This window comes from Mustela lutreola, chromosome 3, assembly GCF_030435805.1.
Source record: "Mustela lutreola isolate mMusLut2 chromosome 3, mMusLut2.pri, whole genome shotgun sequence".
In the NCBI taxonomy this organism is placed as follows: Eukaryota; Metazoa; Chordata; class Mammalia; order Carnivora; family Mustelidae; genus Mustela; species Mustela lutreola.
In genome coordinates this window covers 166,206,242-166,216,231 of record NC_081292.1, presented here as the reverse complement: position 1 = coordinate 166,216,231, position 9,990 = coordinate 166,206,242, and positions in this window count along the sequence as shown.

Genomic DNA, 9,990 nt, shown 5'->3' with positions numbered 1-9,990 from the left:
GCAGAAATGAGTTAATGTGGCCACTGCAAGCATGGTTAGGAAGAGTGTATGTCCTGGTGCCAGAGTCCATATCTCAGTGTCAGGACACCAGCTTGGCAGGTAAAAGACAAATATGGCCAAGGCAATGGTGTTAGCAACAATGGGCTCCTGATCTCAGTCTTGGCTTCTGGTGGGGCATCAAAATCAACGATGAATGTGGAGCTCTGGCAGTCACCCCTCCAGCCCTCAGTGAGTTTTAAATCCTATTGCCTTGGCTAAATCCCTTTATGCTTTTAATGCCTAAAGTGATTTCCGTGAACCTGTGCTTGACACATCCCTCTTGTGAAGAAAAGTCCCACACTCACTTTTGCTCACATATCATTGGCAGAACTGAATTACATAGCCACAGCTATCTGGAAGGGAGGGAAGGGAGGGTGGGAAATGTCTTTTAACTGGGTGCATACAGCCCCAAATACAGTAGTAGCTGTAAAATGGAATTCGATCTCCAAAGATCCTGACAGATTAGAATGGACACCTGCAGCTATAAAGCTGAAATGTCCCAGGTGTGGTCATACCCTGCTCTTGATAGTCAAGCCCCCAGCAGATCAGCGGTCTGAGAATAACTTGGTTTCTCTCCACCAACTGTTGGTGGACCTCGGGGTCTCCTTGGGAGCTCTGTTTCCTCGTGGTAAGAGGAGGGGTATATTGTGCTCTGGGGCCACCACAACAAAGTACTGCAGACTTGGGGGCTTCAGATGACAGAAGTTTATTCTTTCCCAGTTCTGGAAGCCAGAAGTCCTAAATCAAGGTTTGGTAGGGCTACAGTCCCTCTGGAGGCTCTAGGCGAGGATCCTGCCCACCTTTTCCAGCCTCCTAGGGTTATGGTCTCTGTCTCTGTCTTTGTCTTCACACCATTTTCTCTTCTCTCCACTGTGTGCCTGCCCTGGGATCTTATAAAGACACCTGTCATTGGATTTATGGTCCACCTAGCTAATCCAGTAGGATTTCACCTCAAGATCCTTAACTTCATGACCCCAACAAAGACCCTTTCTCCACATAATGTCACATTCAGTTTCCAGGGAAGAGAACATGGATGTGTCTTTGCGTTGGCCACCAGTTCACTCACCACAGGGGTTCAGACAAAAGGACCTGAGATCGAAAATGTGCTGTTGCTGACAGTGTGCAAATGGCCCTGTGGGTCCCCCATCTCTACCTGGTCCTGTCATCTCTCCAGTCACTCCCTCTCAGCTCCATTCACCCTCACCCCCTTGTGATCACACCTAGGGTTTGTTCGCTGGGTTCTTCTTGAGCTATAGGCTTGAGTATCTGGTGTCTGTCTCTCAGTGTCTCCAACTGGAAGCCCAACAGATAGGGTGAAACACAGCTCATGTGAAGTGGGGCTTTCTCCCTGGTCCCGCTGAGTGATGGCCGCCCCAACCTGAACCTCAGTGTCCCCCTCCTCTTTCATTCCTGCCCCACACTGAAGTCACCAGGAAGCCCACTCTAATGCTTTTTCTTTTTTTAAATTTATTTGGGGGGGGCATGAGCAGGAGGAGTAGAGGGAGAGGGAGAGAGAACCTCAAGCAGACTCTGCACTGAACACAGAGACTGACTCGAGGCTTGATCTCTTGATCATGAGACCATGACTGCAACTGAAACTAAGAGTTGGATACTCAAAGGACTGTACCACCAAAGTGCCCCATGCCACCGTTTTCTAAATGTATCCAGCATCTGACTATTACTGGAGCCGGGTTCTTGGATGGACAGTAAGAGACACGAGGCCAGACCCGAAATGCAGAGGCACAGACCAAGCTTTCCTGGGACTCCAGGTTGAGCTGAAGGGGACACAGCACCCGCCAGACTGGAGTCCCGCAGGGAGGGTCTCCCTGCTTATATACAGAGAGGTCAGCCAGCAGTCCAATATACTAATGAGGATAAGTGCCTCAGCCAGCTCATTGGTGGGATTTGAAGCTTCTGTTCATGTCTGCATCAGCAGGATGGGGCTGGGCTGTGTTTTTAGGTCCAGCTTGTATTCTTCAGGGTAAGCTCACAGCAAGTGCTCCACGTGCACCATGGCTTTCACATGGGGCTTGTTCCTGTGGCCCCCAAATATCTTATGACAGTGAATAATTGCCTTCTACCACACTTGCACCAGGGCCACTCCATCTCTGATCCCCTGGCACCCAGCTCCCAACTGCCTCAGCTCCACCCTCCCCACGCTGCTCTCAGCACAGAAAACATGGTGCGCCTCTGCACCTCAGGTCAGGCCACCCTTCTTCTTACAGGGGCTCCAGGTGGAGCTCCATTCTCCCAGCTGAGATTGGAATCTTCACCCATGCGGCTGCCCTCCTGACCTACTCCCCACTCCCCCACTCCCACTGCATAGAGCACCCCCTCCAGGTCCCCTCCCAGGACCCCCTCCCTGGAGCCCTCTCCCCAGGGTCCCCTCCCCAGAGTCCTCTCCCCATGCCCCCCTCCCCAGAGTCCCCTCTCTAGAAGCCCCCACCCCAGCCCCTCTACCTTGTGCTGCTGCACTGGTCCAACCTCTCTGCTGAATGGAAGCCTGTCCTACTGCCTGCCCTCAATCAGCATACCCGGCTCTACTTTTCCTCCCCTGGCATTCCTCACCTTCCAGCATGGAGGACAAGTTACTTTCCTGTTCTGTTGTGTCTGGCTTCTCATTCCTGGCAGAACGGGAGCCCTTCTGCTGACATCTGTCCTGTGCACCACTGAGTGTCACGCTTACCCTTCAGTGAAGGGCAGTGGGGTTCCACCAGACTGTGGAGCCATTGGGATCAGAGCCACCACAGGGGCCAGGGCATGGCTTATAGTCCAGCCTAAGGCAGAGTGGTATTGGGGTCCTTGCTGCCTGGAAAGGAAGGGCTGCTCCCTGTGGTGCTGGGTGTCTCCTGGGGTCTTCCCGCTGAGCAGGGGACAGTAGAACTCCACTGAGAGCTGTAAGCCTCCCTGCCACGGTGAGGAGTTTCTTTTTAAGTTTCTCATTTCCGCTGGGGAATGACTCCAGATGCGTCACTTCAGGAACCTCTATCCCCTAACCCCATCACAGCTCCGGACCCAGGGTAGGTGTGTGGATGTGGCTGTAGTTCCAGGAAGCACCACCAGGTGGCACTGGGGCTGCACAGGCCTCCCCAGCAGGCCTCCTGCCCGTGGGGGGCTTCCCAACAGGCCCCCACTTCCCCACTGCCCCTCAGACACTGGGCGTCTCTGGTGGACAAAGTCTCCTGACGCTTGGGAAGCAGGGGAGTCCAGCCATCCAGCCTGTCCCTCTACTGTCCTCTCGGCCCTGGTAAGGGAGGCAGAGGTCCCGCGCCCCAACCCAGGCAGGGAAGCCTGGAGAAGACTGTCCCCTCACAAGCTGTGGGCATGACTTTTGCAAATCCACCAGGGACAACTGACAATGTGTGAAAATGTCTTGCACACTTGGTCAAAGGGACTGGACATATTTAATGACAGGAGAGCTGCCTAGAGTCAATGACGTTAATCTCCGTATCCCCAAGGCTAAAAAAGCAGGTTGTTCCCCAAGCCAGTGTTTTTGGGGGATCTGGAGGAGCTGGACATCAGCAGCCCCAGTCCAGGAGGCCTGTGACTTCCTGTGATGCCCAAGCCTAGGGGAGAGGCAGTGGGGGCAGGGACATGGTCCCACAGACACAGATGTGCCAGGGCGTGTCCCACCCCAGGCATCCCGGCCCGGCTGACAGGGGGCCTGCAAATGTCAGAAAAGGGAGCTCCAAGGGTTTCCCCACTGACAGCCCTGAGTGCAAAGGAAAGGCAGCCTCCTCCAAAGGGCCGTTGGCAGGTGTCTTGGACTCAGGTTTCTGGGGCTGCTGGGCTGTGGCTGGGGTCTTCTGACGGGACCTACCGGGTAGCTCACCCTTCCAGCAGAGGGCAGGTCCTGGCTCTCTGCCTGGCAGCGGCTGACGACAGGAGGGAGGGCTTTGCTGTCGGGACCCACACAAGTCCCCCCCCACCCTACCAGGCAGCCAGAGCTGGGGCTAGGGCACACCCTGGGCAGGATGAAGGGGCCTGGGACTCTGGGGGCTGCTCCCCATCTGGATCCTGATGTCGCTCAGGCTGCCCTGCTCTGGGTCCTCTCTGGCATCCTGTCGCAGTGGTCTGTGACAGCTCCCAGCGCCCTCCGTGGCCAGCAGGGCCATGCTCTCTCTGGGCACCAGGCAGGACCCTTCCAGATTCAGGCTTCCAGTGGTTCCTGGGTTTGTGATCACTTGTCGGTTATTCCCCTGGTTATTCCAGAATGATCTCATCTTGGGATCCTTGACTTAGTTACACCTACAGACACACTTTCTCTTTTTCTTTTTTAAAAATTTTATTTATTTATTTGAAAGAGAGAGCACGAACGAGGAGAGGGGCAGAGGGAGAAGCAGACTCCCCACTGAGCAGGGAGCCCAACGTGGGGCTCGATCCCAGGAGCCTGGGATCCTGACTTGAATAAAAAGCAGCTGCTTCACTGACTGAGCCACCCATGTGCCCCAAGAGATTCTTTTTCTAAATAGGGTCATGCTCATAGGTACCAGAGGTTTGGGTGCGGGCCTGTCTTTTGCCCATTCTGCCTGTTTCAGCAGGAAGCGGCTGGCTGCCAGGATCCAGTGCCCCGCCCCCACTCCACTCCGTCCAGGCAGCCGGTCATGTCATGGGTCCAAGGAACCCCACCATCAAGACGGAGCAAGTCCCCCGAGCTGGAGCTGCTACCATGGTACCCGAGGTTCTAAGGGGGCTCATGGGCATGAGAGCTTGTGTTCTGGGCCTGAGCAGGCTTGGGGGCTGCTGAGCACACCCCTGGCAGGTTCTCTCCAGGTGGAAACTCCGAGGCACAAAGCTTGTGGTGGGGGGTGGGGAGGGCAGTGGGCACTTGGGCAAGAGGCCACGGCTGGGAAGGTCCCTTGGGCCCAGGTAAGGAAGTGGGGTGCCGTGCAGGAGAGAAGCAGGTGGGCGAGCAGAGGAAGGGAATGGTGGTGAGAGACATGGCCGGGGACCCCCAAGCTCACCTGTGTCCGCCCCCACAGGCATGAGTTCCTGTCATTGCTGCCTGAGAGGTCATCCTGCTCTCTCATTCCACGACGTACCTGGTCGATAGACCCCTTTCTAAAATTTGTCTCATAGCTCACAGCACCGTGCATGACGGACGGGGCAATGTGGGTGCCTGAGACCCTGGCTATATGGGGAGGCGCTCAGGGGCTGGGCCATGCAGACGGAGCTGCGGAGCTCCCACACAGTCTCCATGAGGGCAATGGTCCACGGAGACTCTCATCCCTGCTGCTGGGAGCCCTGACCCCAGTCCCGCCTTAGGGTCCCCAGGTTCAGGCTGAGGGGACCCTGAGCCAGGTCAGCAGGACGAGCTGTGGGGGGTCAGGGCAGCACATCCCTGATAGCTGCTTTTAACTCTTGCAGTGACATTGAGCTGCTCACAATGATGTGGTAGAACAAAGAAAATATTGGGGACAGACACAACACGATGTTAACCATAATGTCTCTACTTTTCTGTGCGTTTTCTTGGGTGGAGCTTAGCGGGCAAGGCGGGGGTTGGTGGGAGCAGCTCAGGCGTTTCCCCCAAACCTCTGGGCTGAGGGTCCTGCTCCAAAACAGCATTGGGGGAGCTGGAAGGACACCCCTGCCACCAGCTTCGCCGGGCAGCTGTTCCCCTGCCATGGACAGCGCCTATGGGCCCAGCCAAGTTGGGGCAAGGGGCACTTCCATGCCCCCCCACCCCGCCCCGAACTGCACTGCCTGCACTGCGATGCCCTTCTGGGCTTGGAGGCGGGCCCTCAGGGGAATGCGCTGGAAAGTGCCGCCTTTTACCTTTGTCTTCGGAAAAGCTATTAGGTTGAGACAAGTGTCCCCGGGGGCCGAGGTTGGGACAGGTGGCTTGAGAGCACATCTTTCCTCAGGTACATAAGGTGCATTCAGGGTAATGCATGCTCATCTCAGGAAGGCGGTGCCCACTGAGCATTACTCACAGGCCACCCCGTTGCCTTCCTCTCTGGATGTGCTCTTCAGAGGTGCGTCTCTGTTGCCCAGGACCCTCGTCCTTGTCCTCCACCCGCACCCCCACCACGGCCATGGTGTCGGCCCACCCCGGATGCACGCCGCCATCGCTGAGCGCTTAGGCTCCAGTCGGCTCCCAGCTCTTAAATATTTCCAGGTGTTTCCCACTTTTCGTTGAGTAATGCCAAAATGAGCATCTCTGTGCAGAAAGCATTTTCTGTAATTAGATTTATGTCCTTGGGACAGATTCCCAGAAGCGAAATTAGCGGGTGGAGGCACAGACACTTGGAAGGTCCTTCATAATATTTTCATGTCTGTCTCTAGCCGTGACCTTCCTGCCAACAGTGGCTTTGTGACTCGCGGGTGTCTGCGCCCCATTCCCAGCATCTCAGGGACTGAGCTGCTGACACAGAGACAACCTCCAAGGAGAGCTTCTGTCTGTGACTTTTAAGATTGCTCACAAGTTTTACTAGTTTTCTGTTTATCAAACAACTGTATCTCACTTTCTATGACTTGTCTGGGATTTTTAAAAAATTTGTATGAGCTTTGCCCAGACGGGAGATGCCCCGTTTCCTCTGGCTCACACCCTTCGGGTGGGCTGCTCTGTCCCTCCAATACCGGCCTCCGATTTTCATTCAGATCTTGACCTGAAATTGCCTATCTGCAGCCAGAGGTTAGGAATGCATTATGGGAGGAAATTAAGAGTTCGGGTGTCCCGTTTCCACTCTGGGGGGTTGGTGACTGCTCAAATGTGCAGACAAGTCAGGTCCTAATCACATGTCAGGTGCCGCCTTAAGCACTCTTAAGGTTTTAATAGGCCACCTGCCCACCTCTCCTTTTAGAGATTAGGGAGCTAAGGTCGCGCTGGCTCAAGGCTGTCTCTGCCTGAACCCCTTCCCAGTGTGGGATCCGGGATTTCACTGGGAAGGGGTGGGGCTGGAGGGACATTCCCGAGGACCCTGGCCGCCCCACTCCCCCATGCCTGGTCGACACCCAGCCTACCCTGGGTGCCTGGGAGGGGTTCCAGGCATGGGCCCCAGGCCCTCCGTGGAGGAGGCAGGGTCCTCTCCCAGCTGGCCTTGTCTGGGGGTGAAATGGACCAGGAGCGGGTGGGGAGACCTCCATTGTCAGAGGTGGAGGTTGAGGGGCATCTGGCTCAGAATAGGAGCTGGGAGGCTGCACCCAGGGTACTCAGCCCCAGAGGAAGGGCTTCAGATAGCTGGGGGCAGGGGGAGAAGACAGAGGCCCTCGTGCAGCCTCCCTTCCCCGTGGGCGGGCAGGGTGTGTGTGCCCAGGGAGTTTGGAGGGGGCTATCCGCATCCAGTGGCTGGAGCCCTGGGAAGGCATCTCGGCTCACTCAGTGGGCAGGACGGCCTGCCCCAGAGGATGGCCCGGCCGACTAGACGAGCCCTGGTCCAGACTTCCAGTAAATCCTGCTGGCAGGGCTCATCCTGCTCCAGTAGCCGTGGTCTGTGAGTCGGAGTGTGGTCTGGCACCCGGACATCCCTGATCAACGGGAAGAGCCGACCTCCGAGTAGCCCTTAATTTGGGTCCCGGGCTTTCGCGGAGCTGACGCAGGCTGTCCTACGTGCGCACCCACTAGGGTGGGCCTGCAACCCACATGGTCCTCATCAGCGCCGGGCCCCCGGCCGCGTGTGGCCCCAGCCTCAGGCGTCCTGTCAGATTCAGCGCTGCCTTCATTTCCTAACTGCGTAACTTTGGACTCCAGACCTCTCGGCGAGGCCGTCTGCGTGGTCTTGCGTGTAGCAGGACAGGTGGGGGGACGGGTTCACACCCTCAGGTTCGCCTGCCCAGGGGCCCACTGCCTGCGGCCCACGGAGCCATGATCTTCAGGCGCTTGGTACATAACTGAGTGCTCGCCACATCTTCTCCGGGCACATGTCACGGGCAGAGATGCACTGTGGGGCACGTTCCTCCTTTAAACCAGGTCTGCGGGCTGTTCCAACGCGGTGGGTGAGGAAATGCCTGATGCCCCTTGAGGTCAGCAGCGCATGGACGGCGACATGCCTTCAGCAATGAGGGGGACCCCACAGAGCTTGGGCTCTAGCCGACAGACACGCCGGTGTACGACACCTCTCCGCGCGAGCACAGTCCCGATCACACCCGCGTTTCTTTGCCTGCTTGCTGGTGAGCTGTCCCTGGAACCACCAGAGCTCCTCCTTCCCACCCAACTCGGTGTTGACGAAAACTCAGCTTAGGGTGAGATACGGAGGAAGAACAGACTAAAGCAGATTGTCCAGTCCCTGTCTGTGGATTCTATGCGTCCTTCTAAGGGGCTGCCTCCGCCTCCCTGGGCTGGCGAGAGGCCACCCTCCCCTGATGAGGCGTGCGCCAGGCTGGTGGCCTTCGCCTTGTTGAGTGGGCCTCTGGCTCATGGGGACAGGCTCGGAGTGGTCCCTGAGGACTGTCGGGTTCCCTGTATGTGGCCTCCTCCGCAGTTCCTCACTCCAAGCCCAGGAAAGGGTCAGGCACTCTCGTCCTATAGACGATTTTTCCTTCATTTCCAAGACGGGCTCTAGAGATGGGTCTGGTGTCTCTTGATGGTGGGTGTTTGTGTGTTTCTGTGATGACTCAGCCCCAAGCCATCCATGGGCACTGCTGCTCTGTGTGAGAGGACCTGCCGGGAGAGTGGGGCTGGCTTCATCCTGCACTGCTCTCGTCTGCGGCCCTGCTTGGGGTGTGCTGTTAGCAACCTCCTTTCTGACATGACTGAGCGCTTGGCTGGCTCTCAGGACGACAGGGGCCACATCGTCTGGGGGACAGCACACATGGACTCCAGGGAGGGAGAGACCCTCTTGTCCACGGTCAGCTGTCCCCATGCAGAGCGGGGTGGTACCATGCCTTACACCTTTCCAAAAATGCCTCTGTCTTGTAGGTTGAACTCCTGGAAAAGTTCCGTGTCTCAAGGTACCTCCTGTGCCTGGCTTCCGTGGTGGCGATGCTCGGTCTCTCAGTAACTACTCTCTCTCTCTGTCTTCTGTAGAAGCAGGACCTGCACACCCCACTGGCCCGCTCACCCACAGCGTGGACCTGCCTCCAGCTCCTCGGCAGCTGGCTGCACCCAGGGTGTGGCCAGAGGTTCAAACAGAAAACATGTGTGCAGAGTCCGGTAAGAGTCCCTTGAGAAGTCCCTTGAGAAGGCTCTGGACAGTTCTAGAAGGCCCCTGGAGGGGTGAGAGATGGTCCCAGCCAGCAGGAGCAGGACTTCTGGGAGACTTTGGTCCAGAGGCCTCCCTGGTCTTTCAGGACACATGTCTGTCGAGCTGTGTGTGTACGGAGCTTGGGGTAGAACATATGTAACAGCTTTTGGACAGGTTTACACTTTCTGAGGACTGGGACATGTGCGGCCCCTCCCAGCGGTGGCCTTAGGTCCTGCGGACATTCGTGGGGGCAGGTCGATCCCTGCTGGCCTGCCGCGCACTTGGCGGTGTGGGTGGCTGCCCGTGACTAGTGGTCGCTTAACTTCCCCGGGGCCTTGGTCGGGAGCGTGGCAGCCTCACATCCCCATGGGCGGTTGGGGAAGCAGTGCCTTCAGAGATGGAGTGGATCCGCGCTGACAGGGAGACCACATCGGGGACACGGGACACCCTGAAACCTCACTGGGAGCTCAATGCAGAGCCACGGGGTCTGCAGCCCTGGCAGCGGGTTCCATGGGACCCAGAAGTAACGACAGTGAGTCCTGCAGGTGTGACACAGGTGGGAAGTCCCAGCTTCCGTCTTCAGGTCCTCAGTCATCCGAGGACTTGGATGTGCTTTAGGACACTGAGAGCACTGCGGTCCTCTGGGTTTCTGCACACAGACCCTGGCCCGCGTTGTGGGTCAGAACCTGCCTGGCACCCCTCCTCAGAAGCTGCCCAGCGCCCCGCCCAGCACACCACCCTGGAAGCTGCCAGGGCCCCGAGCAACACATGACATTGTCCCTTCCACATGGGAAGCAGCTGGCCAGGTCAGTCGGCCAAGGCTTCCTCT